This window comes from Lithobates pipiens, unplaced genomic scaffold (genome assembly GCF_037356315.1).
Source record: "Lithobates pipiens isolate NorthernLeopardFrog02 unplaced genomic scaffold, aLitPip1_a1.2 Scaffold_16, whole genome shotgun sequence".
Taxonomy (NCBI): domain Eukaryota; kingdom Metazoa; phylum Chordata; class Amphibia; order Anura; family Ranidae; genus Lithobates; species Lithobates pipiens.
This window is the reverse complement of record NW_027507748.1, coordinates 642,091,101-642,114,686: the sequence shown is the minus strand read 5'-3', so window position 1 is coordinate 642,114,686 and position 23,586 is coordinate 642,091,101.

Here is a 23,586-nt window from a genome sequence, read left to right as displayed (position 1 = left end):
CCTAACCCCATCCAAGTTAGTTCCCCCTAATAAATAAACAAAAGAAAAGCCCTTGGACTGGTTTTCTGACTACAACTTCTGACTTTTCTGACCCAAAATCCAGTGGCCCCTAAGGGGGTAGCGCTACAATCTTGTTATTCTGAAACTATCTGATTTTATTTAAGTAGTTATCTCTGGTTGCTTGCTACTTGGAAGTTTAATGGCTTCTCTCTGGCTGACTTTCAAGTATCCTGGCTTATTCCTAGCAACTATTATGGTTTCCAGTCAAATTATATTGCTGACTGTGTGCTGATTAACACCTGAAGAACTTGTATCTCCAAAGCATTGTTATATTCAGTTTGAAGTGTCTATTTAGTTTAACATTGTAAATTATTCTTTCCTCATCCAGATCAATTGTAAAGCTCCTTCTACAGTGTTTTCCTACTTATCTAAGACCTGGTTCACACTAGTGCGATTTCTGATACGACTTGAGTGGCACAAAATCGAATGACTATGGAAATAATATTGTTTTCAATGGTGGCTTGCAAATGCAATGCAATACAACTGCGATGTGAGTTTGGGAAAGGGTCCTGTGCTACTTTGATGCAATGCAGTGCAATTTTGTGCAATAATATTGTTTTCAATGGTGGCTTGCAAATGCAATGCAATGCAACTGCGATGTGAGTTTGGGAAAGGGTCCTGTGCTACTTTGATGCAATGCAGTGCAATTTTGTGGCCAATAGAGGTTAATGGAAATGGATCAAAAATCCAAGTATATGTTTTTTTTATGTAATTTTGGTGTGAACCATGCCTAAGTAAAAGTACTGATTACCAGCGATCTGTTAAAAATAACTCATATTATTCCTTTTATTTGATCTCTGTGCCATGGGTTCCTAAACCCAGGAGCGGACTGACAACTCATGGGGCCCCTGGGCAATAGGAGATTATGGGGCCCCTGGGAAATAGGAGATTATGAGGCCACACAGTATACACACGCACAGTATGCAATAACACAGTATACACATGCATGTACACACAGTATACACAGACATGTTTCTATTGGCTGAGAAGGTACTGGAGAGGTGGGGCAGCTATGATCTCAGGATTTTTAGACCAAAGGGATGTCGGTAAGGGACATTTCAGAGACAGATGTAAAAAAAACACAGATTTGTGCATACTGTCCCTGGTTTTACTGAGGCTGGCAACCCTGATGGGGCCCCCTAGTGGCCCGGGGCCCTCAGGCAGTGCCCGAGTGGCCAAATGGTCAGTCCGCCCCTGCCTAAACCTTTCAATCCAAGGACACAACTTACAAAATTTACTGTACTAAGACTGACAAAGAAATATATTACAAAAATATGAACAAATTCAAAGAAGACAAATAACAATGGCTTTATATCAAACCATGGAAGCTCTTCCCCATTTCTGTAAGCTTTAATGAAGCAGAGAGAAATAAATTCTTCATTATATTTGCTTTTTGACATTTTCAATTAGTGCTGGGGTCTCTTCACCTCACCTTGTCAGTATAATTTCCTCCGCCTACTGCCTTGCACATGCTCTAGTTATACTCTATACATATCTGTGCTGTCATTTTCAATTGTTTCATAGGTTTTCAGAGGGCTGGTGGTGTCATGGACTTGGATTTTAATGCTGTTATCCAAGAGAAATTAACGATCACTGTTATATGTTAATCGCATTGTTTATAGACTAGGTCTCAGATCATGGTAGTATATGATTTGATTTGAAACAGGTTTGTTATATCCCTCACCACTGATTTTGCGCATGAACAAACTAGGCTACGTTTACTACACTCATGTGTAGACCCAACACAAACATGTCTATGACACAATTTGGGCCCCAACTCGTAATTTAGCAAACTATTTTCTACGTCGGTCTTTTTCAACCAAAAAGTCATGGTACCTTGGGGTGCCTTCTGGGTTCTACAGAGGTCTCTTAGAAAAATGCCTAAAAATTGATTCAAATTGCCCAGAAATTGTCAATAAGTTGGCAAGTAGATCAAGCCTGCCTTTTTTTATTACCCAAAGCCACAGGTTTTCATTGTGCAGCAATACAACCTTTGGCACCATGCAAGCCAGCTGCTGGCATTCTAGCAACTGATGATATCATAGGTTGATAAGGAGGACATCGGGTGCCTGTTTGCCCTTCTCTATGAGAACTGGGGTCACATTAGCAGAAATAGGAGAAGAGAAAGGCTGGAATACCAGTTTGAAAAGGTATATTTGCATTGTAAAAAGAAATCACCTTTAATGTTTGATATCCCACATGTGTCAATGCTACAGCTTGGCACCAGAGCAAGAGATGGTAGCAGAGCCAGTATGCAGGCAGCAACCAGTGTCAGTCAGGTAACAGGGGCTCAGGAGGCAGAGCAAGTCCAGGAAGCAGGCCGAGGTTGGTAACAGCCGGGCAGTGCAGTACAGAATCAGCAGGCAAAGACAAGTCAAAGAAACAGGCCAAGGTCAAGGCAATCGGGTAAACAAGGTTAATGCAGGAGCAAAGGCAAAGTCCAGGAGAAAGCTGGTGTTCTGTCGAAATAGCCAACTTGTCTAAATCTCCAATTACGTCACTTCAGGTGACTCACCAACAGCAGATTTCGACGAGTTGGTTCTGCTGCCCATGAGCGCACGTGCACCTGACAAAATAAAAAAAGCCCTGTTTGATCTTCCATTTGTCGCAGTGTGAATATGCACCAAATCACTGCCAGTGTGCAAGGTATGTCACACATGAGCACATGGGCAGTAGAGTCAGCTTGTAAAAATCTCAATGAGTTGGCTATTTCGACAGAACACCGGGTCTTACACAGATAAGCAGATGCAATGGATCAGCTCACAGGAATACAGGAACAACCTGAAGACCATTTAGCAACTACTTGTGGTGATGGGCTTGTTTAAATAGGCAACTAGGCTCTAAGTACACACAAAAATTTGTATGCGCATGTGCGCGTGTGCCCGTGCAAGTACGCACGAATGCAAGCACAATGAACTAGAACAGTAAATCTATTGCCTCTTTGCCTAGAGGTATTAGCATGTGAGTAATGCGCACACACGAACATGAGCATGAGCCCGCACTGGTTTTCTGGTGCTGGGAATCTGGTTTACTTTACAGGCTTCCAAAAACTGGAGAACTTGGCTTGAGTGCATTGCTGTGCTCTGCCTCTTTTTTACTTTATGTAAAATTTCAGGAATTTCGTAGAGGTTTTTCTTGCATATCTTAGCTTTGAATTGCATTGTTTTTTTATACTTCTGACCTAATTTGTATTATAAAATCAAACACCACATCAATTGTACTAATGGTACTGAATGAATAGCAGCAGTAGACCTGCTCAGGTCATCATTGTCAGATGAATGGAGAATAGGCCAGTCTGTGAAACTCCAGCTTTTACTCATTTACATGTATTCATCTGACTAATACCAACATTTGAGCTATAAAAGCTGCCTTAGAATATAACTAAAGTATGAGATAGATAGATAGATAGATAGATAGATAGATAGATAGATAGATAGATAGATAGATAGATAGATAGATAGATAGATAGATAGATAGACATAAATATCCTGGCAAAGTCTTATGTGCTTATTCATTAAAATAGCATTGCACACATATACTCAAGATACAGAAATGTTGGTTCTAGCTGGTGACCACAGTTAACCTCTCACATGCCATTTCCTGAGGTAGCTCAGGGGTATTTATGCCAGAAGCACAGCCATTCTCATTTCCAGCCTAGGACATATTCATTTCAATGCTCTAATGAGCACCAGTTTCTCTGTGGAGAAATTGGGCCTGGGGGATGCCTCTTACTTACCAGGATTTAAGGCTTTGAGTTTCTAATCTGGTCACTGAGAAAGTAGAATAATCTTCCAGTGCTGCTTCCTTCTAAGAAGCAGTGTTTTTCTATCCAGAGACTGGCATTTTAAAGTATTTTAATTACCATACAAATAGGCAAAGGATAGAAATGTTTTCATTTTAAATGTTGGTGCTGCTTCTTCTGATGCAAGAAGAATTGCAATGAAAAGTGATTTTTTGTTCTGATCCTTTCAAACTGCCTACATTATAGTTCCTACAAGCAAGAGTGGCCTGGCCCTTGTCCAATGCAAAATTATGACTTTAGGGAGGAAAGTTCTCCACAGATAAGTCATTTAACAATATCCACATAGTATTAATAACACGTTTGCCATATCACACCCTTTTTTCCCTGAGTATACTAGCTACCCTCTGAGATAAGGGATTTATTTTAAGACTGGCCAACAATGAGCTAAGCAACCAATCAGCCAGTTATTTAGAAAAGCTTGTGGAACTCTGCACCATATTCTTTGATTCAGTAGCTTAGCCAATTAACCTACCTGTGCTCCCCTGGTGGGCTTTGATTCTATAATGTATTTGATGAAATTTAAAAAATTTAAAAAACAAAACTATGATATCCTGAAAAACCTGGAAGCTGATTGGTTTCTATGCAGAGCTACACCCGAAAAAGAGGGAGATCAAGCCTAGAGAAGCCCAGTTGTTAGGGTAGGACAAAGCATTCCATCAAGTATAGGAGACAACAGATTATGCCGCTAATCACAAAGTTAAAGCGAAGGTCCACCCTAAAGTGGACCTTCCGCTCATTGGAACCCCCCCCCTCCGGCGCCACAATTGGCACCTTTCAGGGGGGAGGGGGGTGCAGGTACCTGTACAGTACAGGTATCTGCACCCACTTCCGGCGTAGATTCTGCAGAAGGTATGCCCCTTTCCACAGAATCTACGCCCCTTTCCGAAGGTCCCCCGCTGCCTGCTGGGAAACACATGAATCCCAGAGACAGCGGGGACCATCCTTATTGCGCAGCGCGACTCACGCATGCGCAGTAGGGAACCAGGAAATGAAGCAGAAAGGCTCCACTTCCTGATTCCCATACCCAAGATGGCGGCGGCAGCACCCGAGAGACGATCGAGAGATCGGCTTCGGGTGCCGACATCGCGGGCGCGCTGGGCAGGTAAGTGTCATTATTTTAAAAGTCAGCAGCTGCAGTATTTGTAGCTGCTGGCTTTAAAAAAAAAAAACAGCGGACTCCCGCTTTAACATGTTTTCTGTACAACAGAGTGGTGAGGAGTATCCTATCACATGGGAGACCTGTGGCCCCCACACCGCTCTGTTGCACAAAAAACATCTTCGCTTTGTGTAGTATGGCAATCCCATAGACAGGTTCTGTCTTCTGCCTTCTCCTAGCCTTGATGGAACGCTTTGGCCTAACAACTGAGGCTTAAGCTCACTCTTTTTCAACCTTTCCTTGATTGTGTCTCTTCTTCCTTACCATAGAACCTGGTAATACGCCATAACCTTTGAGTTCATATACTGTATTATGTAATTACCCTTTGCCTTGAAGAAGCTTTCTGTGAAACGCATTGGGACACACCCCTTGATATATATTTATCTCATGCTTGGGAAAGTCACTGTCATCTTTATTGTTTATGATGAGTTTTAATATATGACTACAATATATACTTTGTTATTTATGAGGTTGAATAGTGGGAGTTTTTAAGCGGCTATTCTATGAATTATGTATACTTCAGTAGTGAACATCTTGGGGTTTTTCTATGCTATGCGCCAATCATGTTTTTTGTATATAATAAGCGTTTTTGTACAAAAATTGTTGTCTCTGGGGAAGTTTTTGCACCTTTAAAAGTCCCAATTTTCCTTATTGTGTTTTTCTAACTATAGTAATAAAGGATGTGGTACATGGAGTATTTCAACCAACACCATATATTATCTACATATACTTTAAAGGCAAGGTATAACTTAGGGAAAAAAACGTTTTTTTGTTTTAGATGGGGGAATTAGAACACCTGTCAGGATTTTATTGCGATCTGTGTCCTTGTTAGAGAAATTCACCTATTTGTCCTGGTGACTGTTACCACTGAAAGAGAAGGAAATGTCGAATGATCAACGGAACAGGAATAGAGGAAAAAACATCTAAAGGGGACACTAGTTCTGGTGACCCTGTGGGCTACCAAGAAGTTGCTTGACTCCAGAAGCATTTTCTCCCACTTCCTTTTGTGGCTACGTGACAGGAAGTAAAGGGAAATCTCCCTGATGGAACACAGGTGGTAATAACAAAGGCCAACAAGGGTTATAAGTCTCCCTTACTGTATCCAACACAAAAAAAAGGTTTTGCCTTCAGATTCTTTGGAATAGGGGAGTAGTGGGGTTAAAGGAATGTATGAGTGTATCTAGATATGGAGTTTGGCAGTAATCACAGTTTGTAATGACCAGAGCAAGTCCCATTGTCGGTTTTATGTTCTTTTTAGTTTGGATGCATGGTGATATTTATACAAGCTCACACTGTGTTTTAGCTTTATAAAAAAAATAGCAAGTGTGGCCTTATCTCATGAATACATCCATTATCAGACGAGTTCAGAATAAATTGAGCTATGGAAATGGATATTGTGGTCAGCTGTATTGCAGCAATTTTCATAATAAACAACAGTAATTGTAGTGCTGTTACAAAGATGGTAAGATGATGAAACAGACTATTTTTTCGAGCAATTAAAAGGCTTCTACTTTGCATGTGAACCCACATCACAAGACAAAAAAGGAACCAACGGATAATCCAACCACACCTAAATAATAGGTAAGGGTATTAGCAAGGATTTTGATGTGGTTTAGTTGCCTCCTTATTATTTGTGATTGGAAGCCTGCATTGACAAAGAACTGAAACACTTAAAGTAGAACAATAGGCAAATAGTCTTTTCATTTTGTATAGAGCAAGGGTGGGTTATAACCCCTGTCCAATTTATTTTATTCACCATCTGTGTCTCATTGAGGAGATTTCCCTTCACTTCCTGTCCCATAGCTAAACAGGAAGTTGAATCCCTGCAAACTAAGGGAAAAAAATGTTTTGTCCTTAGTTATACTTTAAGGTGCTATGCACAATGGGCCAGTGCATTAGACTCCAGTGTTTCGGTGTGGTGCTCTGCGAGCATCAGCCTGTAAAACTCTATGGGAGTGTGATCAAGGAGTTGGTTTAATCTTCTCTTCCCAATGGGTAGATCAACATCAATAAAATGTTTACTTTTTCAAAACTTCCACTCATTTTACCTTTAAAGGGAACCTGCCTTTTGCAAAATGTAGCTCTCCCACTTATAAATTAGATCAATAGTTTATAGTTCCCTAGTAGCTATTCTGATCTTGTGGCTTCATTTCGAATAATGTCCTTGATAATGTAAAAATGGGAAAGTCTGCCCATCAACTCACCTGTTGATTTTCACTCATCTGGAACAAGTATTCTGCAGAGTTGGGATTTCTGACCTGCATACTTCTTTAAAGTCGGCATCCTACTCCACTGTGTAGTAGCATGACAGCCAGAAAACTAGCAAGCTCTGGAGGACAAACACAATGGCATCATCTGCAGTGAGATTTCCCTGTCTTTTCATATTTCTGGGTAATGTTTCTGGGTAATGCTTGGTTTTTTGTGCTTTATGCTATACATTCTTCCACTCATAATCAAATAAATATGAGGAGGCTGCAGATTGCTAAAAGGACAGTTTTTGGAACTAGTTTAATACTATTTATAAAGAAAATCGCTGTGGGAATTTGCTGTATTCAGAGAAAACAATACTGGACATTATAAGCAATAAGTCAGCCAGGCCTGGGTGGAGTAGGCAATGAACTGGATGACCATTGATGGACATGGTAATGGTGCCACAGTGATTTTCATTTAGTGGATGAAGATATTTTTCCTATCTTTTAAAGTATAAATCAGCAATACCAACTGTCCTCATTCTTCTTGTGATGGGTCACAAAATAGTGTCTTGGTCTATCCGCTCCATGATATCATCCGACAGCACAGCTCGGGCAAAAATAAATTACAGAAGCAGAATTGTAGTTTTTTTGGAAGTAAGGCTAACTCTAGCAACAATGTGTTTTTTCTTTGTTATTATGAAAGGAGTAATTGATCATTTTTGGTGATAATATTAACCCATTCCTGACAAGGGTATGCACATATAAGGTCTAAAGAGGTGGGTCTTCTTCCACAGGGCCACATATCTACGTGCTTATGTTTTTGCTACTCAGTATGAAGACTGAACTGCAGTCTGCAGTGGTGGCTGGTGAGTTTTTTTTTGGGGGGGGCGACAAACAACCACCCATCCCCCCGAGCTGCAACCACCTCCCCTACCCGCTGTTTGCCGGTCGGTCCGGCACTTACCCCATCGTGGCAGGTGGCAGGCAGTGTGGTGCAACGGCTCGGGTCCGAGTCCTCTCCTCCATGGCGGCTTCCAGCTCCTCTCCTCCTCCTCCTAGGCATCCGATAGGATTGCCTGTCCTCTCAGTCAATCGGGGGGACCAGTGTCAAAACCCGCTTCCTGGGGGGGTCGTGACCAGATGTGATCGAGGCAGGATGTGTCTTCTTGGAGCTCTGGCTATCCTCCTGAACATTACCCAGATTTTAGCCAGTTATACCGTTACCGCACTAGCGGAGATCCCCCGGAGCAAAAGGATGCCATCTTTGGCATCCAAAAATCTGAAGGAACAACACCGGCAGCCGCCGTTGGATCAGAGGCATACAATCCTCCTTCGAAACATATTGAGTAACCAATGGTGACTCGGCCGAGCCGCCAGTAATGGGGTATGCATTCAAGGCAGTGGCAAGGGGAGAGTGTATCTCTGCAATAAAGGCAGCCAGGAAAGACCACAACCAGGAGAGTGAGCTCCATCTGGCCAAAGATAAGGTGAGTGCAAAGATACACACAGACCTCTCAATCGGAGGCTAGTTATGTGTCACTGCTGGAGACGCGGCGCTCTGTGTCACTGCAGTTTACGAATCTGGCTTATACTGAGTCTAGGCAGAGGGCAGAGTCTATTTTTTCTGAAGGAGACAAGAATGGCAAATTATTGGCCAACTTAGATGCTGACCAAAAAACACCAGTTAGCATTCCTAGCATAAAAAACGTGGGTGGGACTCTGGTTACTGATCCGACTGGTATCTTGGTGGAATTTGTACATTACTACTTATCCAATACACTCTCATTTCCCCTTATGACCCACACAAATTGGATTCTGATGTCGCTCTCATAGATGAAAGTATCTCAGTGTTGGAAATCGAAGCAGCCAGAAGGCACCGGGTCCGGATGGATTTCCCACAGACTTCTATAGAGCATACATGACACAGTTAACACCCAGACTGAACCTGCTTTTCGCTCATTGCTGGGATCATGTTGGCTGCTTTGTCAACTTGTTTGTATTATTCTTGCCTCCCAATCCAGTGCGTAGGGCCGTTTTCTGTTTTAGCGCATCTCCAATTATTGTCTCCTCCATGCCCCTTGAAGAAGGGATTTATCTTGAATATCCCGAAATGCTTTGGGTTACAGGAGAAGTGTTGTGTTGTTTTGCTCATACGATACACATGAATACTGTATATTACTTTGTACATCACTGTCATTTCTGTTTCTGACAGGGTTTTTACTTAATACATTTTCTATTTTTCTAAATATTTGTATTTCTTCAAAAAGTTCGCCCTTAAAGTTCCTTTTGTACCGGGGGATACTTATCGATATATATAATATAGTGGGATGGTGGCAACAACAAATGGAGTTCTGTCTCCACAATTGTTTTTCCCAAATAATATTGCTGAGATCAAGGGGCCTTACTGGCTTCAATGATGGAGGCCTATATGGTACTACTTTTGAAACCAGGTAAGGACCCACAGGAGTGTTCTTCCTATCGTCCTATAGCATTACTTAACATGGATCTGAAGATCCTCACTAAAGTTTTGGCATCACGGTTGGCTAAGGTCATCTCAACATTGGTGGACATTGACCAGACGGGGTTCATGCCCGGAATGTCGACAGACACAAATCTGAGTAGGTTATTCACACATCTGCAGCTAGATACCTCGGATTTCCCCGTCAAAGTCATTGTCTCAATAGGCATTGAAAAAGCGTTCGATTCTGTTGATTGGCAATACATACACAAAGTATTGGAAAATATGCGGTCATGGGTTCCACCGTTGGATAACTCTGCTGTACAGTGCCCCATGGACGGCAATTCGGCTAGGGTTCTCCGTCTCGGATTTCTTACCATAGGCAGGGGTACTAGGCAGGGCTGTCCTCTTTCCCCATTTCTTTTCGTCTTGATGATGGAACCCACAGCAGGGGCACTTAGGCAGTCCACAGAGGTAGGTGCAATTCAGGTAGGGAATATTAGGGAATGCTTGGCTTTGTACGCTGATGACTTGCTCCTATTCCTCAGGGACCCGGGGCCATCTCTTCAAGTGGCCCTACTAATACTCAACATGTTTGCCTCCTTTTCAAGCCTCTGGGTGAATTGGGGCAAGTCATCCATTCTGCCAGTGGGCCCTGAAGCACAAAACCTACTGGATGGTAACCTTCCACTATGGTGGGTTTCCTCTATCACTTATTTGATAACTATATCAAATAAGATAAGTGGGAGAGCTACATTTTACAAATGGAAGGTTCCCTTTAAAGGTAAAATGAGTGGAAGTTTTGAAAAAGTAAACATTTTAACATTTTATAAGGTAACTGCCAAGATTCAATTCAAGATTACATGCCACTAAACCTTCTCCCGGTCTGGAAGTGGTTACCCTTGTCTTTGATTGGGTGTATTAGCCTCATCAACCTCCGCAACATCTCCAAAATACGCCCCTTTCTAACCAATGACACAACAAAGCTCTTAATTCACTCGCTGGTCATCTCTCGCCTCGACTACTGCAACTCCCTTCTCATTGGCTTACCTCTACATAGTCTATCACCTCTTCAATCTATCATGAATGTCGCTGCCAGACTCATCCACCTTACCAATCACTCTGTGTCTGCTACTCTTCTCTGTCAATCCCTCCACTGGCTTCCGCTCAGCCAAATAATTAAATTCAAAATACTAACAACTACGTGCAAAGCCGTCCACAACTCTGCCCCCAGCTACATCACTAGCTTAGTCTCTAAATACCAACCTACTCGTTCTCTTCGTTCCTCTCAAGACCTCCTACTCTCTAGCTCCCTCATCACCTCGTCCCATACTCGCCTCCAGGACTTTTCCAATCCTATGGAATGCTCTACCCCAATCTGTCCGCCTATCTCCTACTTTATTAGCTTTTAGACGATCCCTGAAAACACTTCTCTTCAAAGAAGCTTACCCTACCCACACCTAACTGTATTTTCATTTTCTCCATCAGCTCATCCCCCACAGTTATTATATTTTGTTTCAACTTGACCCTCCCTTCTAGATTGTAAGCTCTAACGAGCAGGGCCCTCTGATCCCTCCTGTATTGATTTTTATTGTAAGTGTACTGTCTGCCCTCATATTGTAAAGCACTGTGCAAACTGTTTGCGCTATATAAATCCTGAATAATAATAATAATAATCAAAATGAAAATTTTACCAGTAATTTTATACTTCTTACGCTATTCTCCACTATGGATTCCCAGAGCACTCTTTCTGGCATTGAATAGTATAATAGGGTAATTGTTGTGGTCCCCACAGTCACCTCATATAAACATTAAGGTACTCCAAGAACCATGGGGACAGGAAGGGTTGGCAAAAATATTATCTGGCCGGACAGATGGTGTTTGCTAGACGTTGGCTGTTGGAGGATGATGAGGATTTGACTAAACCATTGTCAGCAACGTACAAATCCCTATTCAAAAAAATACCTCCGAGGGTATCCAGATGCAGGGAGCAGTAGGAGATGGAAATTACAGATCAACAGGGAGAAGACTGGGATGATCTGTGGGATCACTCTTTCAAGCATTTGATGTCTGCCAGGGACTGTCTGATTCAATTTAAGTTCTTACATCGAATTAACTATACCCCAGCCATGTTGTCCCGCATTTATCCCTCCTCTAATAGTGAATGTTGGAAATGTTCGTACTCCCCAGCAGAGGACATGTCTTTTGGAGTTGCTCACAGATCCAGAATTTCTGGTCTGGGATAACCTCCTGCCTACTAAGTACTCAGTGTCCCAATCCCTACAACACCAGGAGTATGCCTCCTTGGTCTGGTAGAGAAGGTGGTTCCCTCTCTGGCACACCGCACCTTGCTAAATATAGGGTTGTTTTATGGTAGGAAGGCTATCCTACTAAACTGGAAGAAGTAAAATGCTCCTACAATGTCATATTGGAAGGGACTAGTAGAATCTGTGATACATCTCTATAGATCAATGTACAGGTCAAGGGGCTGTGGGAAAAAGTTCCAAAAGGTATGGCAGGCATGGCTTGACTCTTCATCTATTGTGGGTTAAATGACTAAGTAGGAACAAGTGAATTGTTCCCAACCTATATAACTTGGAATAAATTATCCTGTGAACGAATAGTGTTTTCCTCAAAACGCACTTACCCATCTATCCCCTCGGCTAGTGTTGAACATCCAGTTCAAGGAAGGGCATGGTAAAACTCAGTAATACTACTGGGTACTGTTAACTGAGATTTCCTGGACTTAGCTGTTGATTGGAGTTGGGGGGAGGGAGGGAGGAGGGGTGGGGAACTTTGACTTTTGGTAAGTTCAACTATGTTAGTTCCCAGTTACTGGCCCTGTGTGGCCGCTCGATGAAGCAGGTATGTTGCCTGCTCTGGTTTTGTGTTCTATGTTTGTACTGTACTTTACTGTATGAAAATTTAGAAGAATTTAAAAAAAAATCTGGCCGGGAGGAGGATCAGGGTTACAACAGCGAATATTGATTCGCTATTTCAAGACACCTCAGAGCGCACTCTCTGGGACCCGAGCCAACCCTATACTGAAGCCTATTAGAGCCTCTGGCTCTAATCGGTGCTTCAAAAAAACAGCCCCTCCAGATTGGAATTCATGCACCGGTGTCCTGAAAGGGGCCGGACGCATGGATAGGGGAGGCAGAGATAGAAAAGGAGGGGGGACAAGCCATTTCTGCTGAGCTGTCACAAACTTTCGGAGGACCAGTTCTCGATCTTATGATTGCTTTGATAGCCTGTTATTAGCTATCACAGTGACCATTAACTGTACAGCTTGCCTCTGTACTCTCTTTCTCCTCTTGAATGAAAAAAATATGCATCATATACTTTTCTTCTTGCTAAAGGAGAACAGTGTAAACAAAAATAAAAATAAACTAAGGATAAAATACTCAGGGTTTGATATTAAATGGATATAAAAAGTCTACACACGCCTGTTAAAATGTCAGGTATCTGTGATGTAAAAAAAATGAGACAAAGATAAATCATTTCAGATTTTTTCCCACCTTTGTTGTGACCTATAAACTGTACAACCCAACTGAAAAACAAACTGGAAACTTTTAGGGGTGGAAGTACAATTAAAAAAAAATAAAAATAAGGCAGTTGCATACGGGTGCCGAACACCGGATGAGCCGAACACCCCCCGGTTCGGTTCGCACCAGAACTTTCGAACGGACCCCACATTCGTTACGAACGTTAGAACCCCATTGAAGTCTATGGGACTCAAACGTTCGAATGGAAAGTGCTAATTTTAACAGGTAATATGCAAGATACTGTCCTAAAAAGGGTTTGGGGACCTGGCTCCTGCCCCAGGGGACATGGGTCAATGCCTAAAATGTTTTTAAAAATGGCCGTTTTGGCGGGAGCACTGATTTTACTGACGATTAAAGTGAAAAAAAAAAAGTGAAATATTCCTTTAAATATGGTGCTTGGGGGGTGTCTGTAGTATGCCTGTGAAGTGCCACGTGTTTCTCGTGTTTAGAACAGTCCTTGCACAAAATGACATTAAACGGAAATAACACCATTTAAAACTGCTTGCGGTTTTAATGTTATATCTGGTTCCTGCAATATGGTTGAAAATCATTCAGAAAAATGGCATGGGTAGCCCTCCCTGCCCATTACCAGCCTATTTGGGTCTTGTACGCATATTAAGGGGAACCCTGTACCCATATTAAAAAAAGGAAATGCGTGTGGCCCCCAGGCCCTATATACTCAGAACAGCAGTATACAGGCGGTGCAAGCAAGACAGGGACTGTGTAGGTTTGTTGTGTTAAGATGAATCTGTTTGTAATTTTCAACTGGTACATTTTTAAAGTGTAGCTCCAGTCAAAAAAACTATTTTTAAGCTTTTTGGAAAACATAGGGAAGGGTTATCACCCCTGTATAATTTGTTTTGTCGTCCATCTTTTTTCATCTCACTTGCTGCTGTCTCCTTGCGTTTGCAAGTAGGAGATGTTTGTAAGTTGGATGTTTGAAAGTAGGGGCCTGCCCTATATGCTCTGCAGAAATGGCGGAACAAGGTGTTGGTTTTGCCACAACATTGTAAGCCCTCAAAGTGACTCTTGGTGGGCGCTGGAGCGCCCTGCTGTGAACGATTATATCAAGAATTGTAATTACATGCCATTGTTGAACAGTGGTAGAAAAATTGACCTTTGGTGGTTGTGGTGCTGGTGCCACAACACTATAAGTCCTCACCGTTACTCTGGGTGGGCACAGGAAGGGGCCCTCCTGTGAAATATTATATCAAGAATTGTAATTACATGTCCCTGTTAAACAGGGGCAGAAAAATTTGGCCTTAGGCACTGCTGCTGGTGCCACCACACTGCAACCTCTTCCATATACTCTAGTTTTTTTGCTGGAATTAGCCCTGCTGCAAAGCATTGCATCAAAAATTGTACTTAAACGCCCCTGTTAAAAAGGGGCAGAAAAATTGGGCCTTAGGCACTGGTGCTGGTGCCACCACACTGCAACCTCTGCCATATACTCTAGTTTTATTGCAGGAATTAGTCCTGCTGCAAAGCATTGCATCAAAAATTGTACTTAAACGCCCCTGTTAAACAGGGGCAAAAAAATTGGGCCTTAGGCACTGGTGCTGGTGCCACCACACTGCAACCTCTGCCATATACTCTAGTTTTATTGCAGGAATTGGCCCTGCTGCAAAGCATTGCATCAAAAATTGTACTTAAACGCCCCTGTTAAACAGGGGCAGAAAAATTGGGCCTTAGGCACTGGTGCTGGTGCCACCACACTGCAACCTCTGCCATATACTCTAGTTTTATTGCAGGAATTATCCCTGCTGCAAAGCATTGCATCAAAAATTGTACTTAAACGCCCCTGTTAAACAGGGGCAGAAAAATTGGGCTGCTGGCATCACCCAGAACCAAAAATGTTCTTCCAACATATCAGCGGAGGAGGAAGAGGATAGACAATCAACAAAACAGGACAGTCACTCAGCATCAGCATAGGCAGTCTTGAAGGGATGTGGTATTTCAAAAAAATGTATTCGGTTACATCAGCTTCAGGTGCTTGGTAGCTGTGGGTGATCCAAGACTGATTCATCTTGATGAAGGTCAGTCGATCAACTGATTCGGTGGACAGGCGCACCCTGTGATCGGTAACAAAGCCACCAGCAGCACTGAAGGTGCGTTCCGAAAGAACGCTGGATGCAGGACAGGCCAGTAGCTCAATTGCATACTGTGCAAGCTCTGGCCAGTGATCCATCCTCAAGACCCAGTAAGCCAGAGGATTTTCGGTGGGAAAGGTGTCCAAGTCTGACCTTGCCCCTAGGTATTCCTGCACCATGTAAATCAGACGCTGGCGATGGGTGCTGGAACCAATCATACCTTGGGGCTGCGGACTAAAAAATTGTCTGAAAGCATCAGTCAGACGGCCACCTTCTCCACCGCTCCTTCTGACCGATGCCTCAGCAACACGTTGTCCAGGACCAGGAGTTTGTAACCTCCCAGTCTCTGGGAACGCGTTGCACAGACCTTTCTGCAAGGCCTCCCGGAGATGTCTCATCCTCTGCTCCCTCTGCGATGGCAAGATAAGGTCGGCAACCTTACCCTTGTACCGTGGATCAAGGAGAGTGGCCAGCCAGTAATGGTCCCTCTCCTTGATCCGAAGAATACGAGGATCCTTCCGCAGGCTTTGCAGGATCAGGGAGGCCATGCAGCGTAGGTTAGCTGAGGCATTCGGTCCGGAGTCCTCTGGGTCACTAAGGACAACATGATCCGCAGCTACCTCCTCCCAGCCACGTACAAGTCCACGTGTTTCTTGGGACTGTAAATCATCCCTATAAGACTGCTGCTGCTGCTGCTGATGCTGATGCTGATGCTGAGTGCCAGCCTCCACCTCCATGCTGACACAATCATCCTCCTCCTCCTCTTCCTCCTCCTCATCCTCTTCCTGTGTGATGGGTGGCACAGCAGGAACACTGTCTGGATAAAGGGGGCCTTGAGAGGCAAGGAAGTCCTCCTCTTCCTGCCTCTGTTCTGCCTCAAGTGCCCTGTCCATTATTCCACGCAGCGTATGCTCCAAGAGGTGGACAAGAGGTACAGTGTCACTGATGCATGCACTGTCACTTCTCACCATCCTTGTGGCCTCCTCAAACGGTGACAGGACAGTGCATGCATCCCTGATCATGCCCCACTGGCGTGGTGAGAAAAAACCAAGCTCCCCTGACCCTGTCCTGGTGCCGTAGTCGCACAGGTACTCATTGATGGCCCTCTGCTGCGTGTGCAGCCGCTGCAGCATGGCCAATGTTGAGTTCCATATGGTGGGCATGTCACATATAAGGCGGTTCTTGGGCAGGTTCAACTCCTTTTGGAGCTCAGCCAGCCGAGCACAGGCATTAAATGATCGGCGGAAATGCACACAGACTTTCCTGGCCTGCTTCAGGACATCCTGTAAGCCGAGGTACCTGCCCAAGAACCGCTGCACCACCAGGTTAAGGACGTGAGCTACACAGGGCACATGGGTCAGTTGTCCCTGTCGGAGGGCGGAGAGGAGGTTGGTGCCATTGTCGCAAACCACCATTCCTGGCTTAAGCTGGCATGGCTTCAACCACCTCTCGGCCTGCCCCTGCAGAGCTGACAAAACATCCGCCCCAGTGTGGCTCCTGTCCCCCAAACAAACCAGCGCAAGCACGGCATGGCATCATTTTGCCTGCGTACTTGCGTAGCCCCTGGAACGCCTACGGAGCACCGCTGGTTCTGAGGACAGAGCACTGGAAGAGGCCATGGAGGAAGAAGAAGAGGAGGGGGTGGAGGAGAGAGGTGTGTCACAGCCAATAGTAGCATTTTGGAGGCGTGGTGGCGGAACAACCTCCAACACTACTGCACCTTGTCCTGCATCCTTCCCAGCAGCCAGAAGAGTGACCCAATGGGCCGTGAAAGACAGGTAACGTCCCTGTCCATGCCTGCTGGACCATGAGTCAGCGGTAATATGCACCTTACCGCTGACCGCCCTGTCCAGCGAGGCAAGGACATTGCCTTCCACATGCCGGTAGAGAGCCGGAATCGCCTTCCGTGAGAAAAAGTGGCGTTTGGGGACCTGCCACTGAGGAACCGCACATTGTACAAACTCACAGAAGGGGGCCGAGTCTACCAAGTGAAAAGGCAGCAGTTGAAGTGCTAGCAATTTAGCCAAGCTAGCATTCAACCGCTGGGCATGTGGATGGCTGGGAGTAAACTTCTTCCGCCGGTCCAGCAGCTGGGGCAGGGTCATTTGCCTGCTATAATCGGACGTGGGTGTACCACTAGCAGAGTTCCCGGAAGCACTTGGCTGTGACACACCTAATTCTACACCTTCATTCCTCTCAGAGCAGGTTTCAGAGAGGACTGAAGGTCTAGTGGGGTTGGAGATGCCAGCTGATGAGGAGCAAGGAGAGGTCCGCTTTGTTCTTTGGTGTGGGTCTTTGAGGTACGCTTGCCAACGAGCTGCATGGCAGGTCAACATATGTCTGGTCAAGCATGTGGTGCCCAAGCGGCTGATGTTTTGGCCACGTGAGATACGCTTGAGACATATGTTGCAAATAGCAGCGGTGCGATCTGATGCACTCGTCTCAAAAAAGGCCCACACCAAAGAACTTTTAGAATAACGTGCAGAGGCAGCGCCCTGCACAGGTGGAGCTCTGCGGTGTGATTCAGTCGGTGTGCTGCCCCTAAGCTGGCCCCCGGAGGGCATCCTGCCTCGTTGGACATGTGCCTCCTCCTCCTCCTCCTCCCTCCTTCCAGGCACCCACGTGGAGTCAGTGCCCTCATCATCCCCTCCCTCTTCATCGCTGTAGCAAACCTGGCAGTATGCTGCAGCTTGTGGAACATGACTGCCAGATTGCTGTCCTTCTTGAGCATCCCCTCTCTCTGCGCTCACGCTACTGCCTTCCTCTAGCTGAGTGTCATCATCAGAGCCCACCAAACACTGGGCATCCTCCTGGAGCATGTACCCAACACTGTGCTCAAAGAGTTCAGGAGACTCCTCAGGAGGACGTGGTGGGTCTAGGGAAGGAGTCACTGATGATGACATTGAGAGGAGGGAAGACGATGCGTTGGCAGCTGCTTTGCTACTACCCTGAGACTGGGTGAGAGAGGATGAGGAGGATGAAGAGGGCTTGGTCATCCACTCTACCAAGTCGTTGGCATGTTGCGGTTCAACATGTCCAGCTGCCGAAAAGAAGGACAAGCATGTCCCATGGCCACGTGCTGATGACAATGCACCGCATCCACGACCAGCACTGTTGTCTCTAGACACAGAGCCTGCTTGCCCTCTTTTATCGGCTCGCGCCTGTCTGCCTCTCCTTGCTGGCCTTCCAGACATGCTAATGGCCTGAAGGGAGTTGGGTAAAACAGCAGTTGGGTAGTTTATATTGTGCTGGAGGCACACAACACCCACTAACTCCTGCAGATGCCTTTTTTATAGAACACCAGAGATAAAGGGGTATATACAGATGTATACTGTGCTGTGCTGGAGGCACACACAACTTCCAATAACTCCTGCAGATGGCAATTGGGCTCAAATAGAGAACAGCTATGTAGGTGGATTATAGCGGTATGTACTGGGTACAGAGCACGCAGACAGCACGCACTATCTCCTAACACTACTGACTGCTAGCTCTATTATTAAATATAGATCACTAGCTATATAGGTGAGGTGAATATTGCGGTGTATACTGCGGTCAGGGCACGCAGACAATAACCAGAAAACAGCAGAGATAAAGGGGTATATACAGATGTATACTGTGCTGTGCTGGAGGCACACACAACTTCCAATAACTCCTGCAGATGGCAATTGGGCTCAAATAGAGAACAGCTATGTAGGTGGATTATAGCGGTATGTACTGGGTACAGAGCACGCAGACAGCACACACTATCTCCAAACACTACTGACTGCAAGCTCTATTATTAAAGATAGATCACTAGCTATATAGGTGAGGTGAATATTGCGGTGTATACTGCGGTCAGGGCACGCAGACAATAACCAGAAAACAGCAGAGATAAAGGGGTATATACAGATGTATACTGTGCTGTGCTGTGCTGGAGGCACACACAACTTCCAATAACTCCTGCAGATGGCAATTGGGCTCAAATAGAGAACAGCTATGTAGGTGGATTATAGCGATATGTACTGGGTACAGAGCACGCAGACAGCACGCACTATCTCCAAACACTACTGATTGCAAGCTCTATTATTAAAGATAGATCACTAGCTATATAGGTGAGGTGAATATTGCGGTGTATACTGCTGTCAGGGCACGCAGACAATAACCAGAAAACAGCAGAGATAAAGGGGTATATACAGATGTATACTGTGCTGTGCTGGAGGCACACACAACTTCCAATAACTCCTGCAGATGGCAATTGGGCTCAAATAGAGACCAGCTATGTAGGTGGATTATAGCGGTATGTACACGCACTATCTCCTGACACTACTGACTGCAAGCTCTATTATTAAAGATAGATCACTAGCTATATAGGTGAGGTGAATATAGTGGTGTATACTGCGGTCAGGGCACAGACAATAACCACTACACAACAGCAAGATAGGAAATCAGCCAAAAACGATCGGTGTGTACTGTGTTGAAGGTACACAGAACACCCACTGCTTCAGATGCCAACATACTACACGAGGCCGCCTCAACGGCGGCCTTATATAGTGTGGGGCGTGCACTACACAGCCTGAGCTATGATTGGCCACAGGCATCCTGCCTGTGGCCAATCATGGCTCTCCTCGCTGCTGGCGCTGCGATTGGCCAAGCATGCGGGGTCACAGTGCATGCTTGGCCAATCATGAGCCAGCAATGCACTGCGCCATCGCAGTGCATTGTGGGCCGTGAGCGCCACACGAATTTTGGCGCGAACGGACCAAGTGTTCGGATTTCGCCGAACGGACGAGCAGCCAATGTTCGAGTCGAACGTACGTTCGACTCGAACACGAAGCTCATCCCTACTCATGTTAAATAGGAGTCAGTACACACCTGTCATCATTTGATGTGCCTCTGATTAACCCCAAATAAAGTTCAGCTGTTCTATTAGGTCTTTCCTGACATTTTTCTTAGTCGCATTCCTACAGCAAAAGCCTTGGTCTGCAGAAAGCTTCCAAAGCATCAGAGGGATCTCATTGTTAAAAGGTATCAGTCAGGAGAAGTACAAAAGAATTTCCAAGGCATTAGATATACCATGGAACACAGTGAAGACAGTCATCATCAAGTGGCACAACAGTGACATTACCAAGAACTGGACGTCCCTCCAAAATTTATGAAAAGACAAGAAAACTGATCAGGGAGGCTGGCAGGAGGCCTACAGCAACATTAAAGGAGCTGTAGGAATATCTGGCAAGTACTGGTTGCGTGGTACATGTGACAACAATCTCCCATATTCTTCATATGTCTTGGCTAAGGGGTAGAGTGGCAAGACGGAAGCCTTTTCTTAGGAAGAAAAACATCCAAGCCCATCTAAACTTTTCAAAAACACATCTAAAGTCTCCTAAAAGCATGTGGGAAAACGTGTTATGGTCTGAGGAAACCTAGGTTGAACTTTTTGGCCATAATTCCAAAAGATATGTTTGACACATCACCAAAAGATTACCATACCCACAGTGAAGCATAGTGGTGGCAGCACCATGCTTTGGGGCTGTTTTTCTTCAGCTGGAACAGGGGCCTCAGTCAAGGTAGAGGGAATTATGAACAGTTCCAGATACCAGTCCATAGTGGCACAAAGCCTTTAGGCTTCTGCTAGAAAGCTAAATATCCTTTAGCAGGAAAACGACCCAAGGCATACATCCAAATCAACAAAGAAATGGCTTCACCAGAAGAAGATTAAAGTTTTAAAAATGGCCCAGCCAGAGCCCAGACCGGAATCTGATTGAAAATCTGAGGGGTGATTTGAAGTGGGCAAAGAAGAGTGTGCAAACATTGCCAAGTCAAGGTGTGCCATGCTGATAGACTCATACCCAAAAAGACTGCTGTAGAAAAATCAAAAGGTGCTTCAACAAAGTATTAGTTTAAGGATGTGCACACTTATGCAACCATATTATTTTTGTTTTTTATTTTTACTTCCCTCCACCTAAAAGATTTCAGTTTGTTGTTCAACTGAGTTGCACAGTTTATAGGTCACATTAAAGGTGGAAAACTTTCTGAAATGCTTTATCTTGTCTAATTTTTTTACATCACAGAAACCTGATATTTTAACAGGGGTGTGTAGACTTTGTATATCCTTTGCAGGTCAGAGATAGAGTCAAAGTCGGGTCACAGGTCAGACTTTGGGGTCAGTGTGTTCTTAATTTGAATTTAAAAACAAATTTAAAAAAAGCTTTTTTTTATTTAGTATCAGTGTCACTTAAGCCCTTTTCACACTAGTGGACCGATCAGGTCTGTCTGTCAGTTTTTCAGGCAGACCTGAGCGGACTTTCCAGTCTCCTCTATGGAGCAGTAACATTCAATCCAATCCTACCTGCTAAAAAGAGAGCAGGCTGTGTCTGGTCTGCATAAGCAGCAGGGATCAGCGGACAGATTCCCCGTTGAGCAGGCAGACTCCAACGGAGCCTGCCCCACCGTGTCTTAGGTAGAATCAGAAAGAAAAATGTGCACTATGGTGTCTAGGCCCCCTTTCCTGGTAAATACAACCAATAATGTACATACATGTGGTAATGTCTCTATTATCAGGAGTAGCAGAATTGTTTTTGGTTCGTTCTTCGGTGCTTGTTCATGGTAATAGCAAGAAATATATACATTTTTAAAAATTATATTTTTTTACTATATTGGGAGATATCAATTACTATTTAACACCAAATAGTCCCATTTTGTCCTGAAAAAAACAAGGTATAATTCACCTGAATGCACTAAGTTGTTGCAAAGATATGTACAGTTTTACTAACACATGTCAAAGTTGTAAAACTGTTTTCAGGCAATAAGATTTGTGTTGACCTTCACCATTAAGGAGTTAGTGTAAATCTAAATCCTTAAAGAGGAAGTAAACCCTGATGGGTTTACTTCCTCTTTTTTTCCCTGCAAAGGTAAAGCATAATGGACTACTATGCATCGCATAGTAGCTCATTATGTGTCACTTACCTGACACAGGAGCCAGCGAAGTCGCCGCTGTCCCCTGTAGTCCGCCGCATCCATGTTGCTGGTGGCGTCTCGCAGCTCCGACGAATCACAGCGGCGCAGCCGCGATGACGTCACTCCCGCGCATGCGCACGGGAGTCGCGTCTCGCAGCTCCGCCGCTGCCATACGGCGAAGCTGCGATGACGTCACTCCCGCGCATGCGCACGGGAGTCGACAAATTAGGCAAATCCATTCTTGGATTTGCCGCATTTAGTGCGCCTGCGCGCCGCTGTCTACGGCGCATGCGCCGTAGACAGCGGTGCCCATTTTCGGGCAAATATCTCCTAAACCATATAGGTTTAGGAGATATTGCTTGGACCTACAGGTAAGCCTTAATCTAGGCTTACCTATAGGTCCAAGTTGTTTGGAAGGGTTTACTTCCTCTTTAAAGTGTATGCCAAAGTGTAAGCACTCCCTGGCTACCAGAGGTCATCGTGGCTGATACTCACTGCTAGAGGTCTACACTAGAGATGGAGCTTGGTCCCAGCCCACTTGCCCCTATGCATTTTTGGAAGGAATTCAATACAGTTTTAAGCCCTCCTACCAGTTTTCCTTGTACAACATAAGGTCCTTATAACTTTTCCACCCTTGGGCATGAACAGGCTCCACAACATTACATACTCATGAGGAGAGCCTTCCTTCTTACATGGTCTTAGACCTGGTCCATGGGTGGAATCCTGCACCATGACCAAGGATTTCCATGTAGTAGCCCAGTCGTCTAGGTGGGTACTTAATGAACCTCTTTGACCACTCCACCACCAGGACCACCAGGACCCACCGTCACCTAGCCACCACCCACTCCTGTTCTGAATTTCATTCCCCTGATAATACTCAAAGTTTGTGTAGCACCCTGTAGTGTGCTAAGAGGGTGAAGTGTTTTTTTGGACAGGTAAATTTCCAGGCTTGGCTGTCAGCTGGGCTGGCAGTTGCTCAGAAAAGGGCTGAGGTGACTCACGAAGTGGCATCACTGGGACCTCCTACTTCTTTCTAGAATGTTCCAGTGGCTTCTAGAAAGAAGGGCTGGAGGGGAGGTGGAGCCACCTGGGGTATTCTAAGGAGCCCTGACTAATCCCCAATCTAGATTGATAGGAGGCAGGCCTCCCAAAATACCCAGGGTCACCCCAGCTAGGTAGGAGTTGTTCAGGAAGAAGCTGGGCTGTCGGTGGCCTTCGAGGGAGCTCCCCAGTCTGGGGGAGGGGTGAACTTGGGCCTGGCCTCAGGTGCGGACGGGACCATTGTACAAATCACAAGGGTGTCCTGGATAAAAAGCACAGGAGGAGCAAAGAGAGGACAGCAGAAGAGCG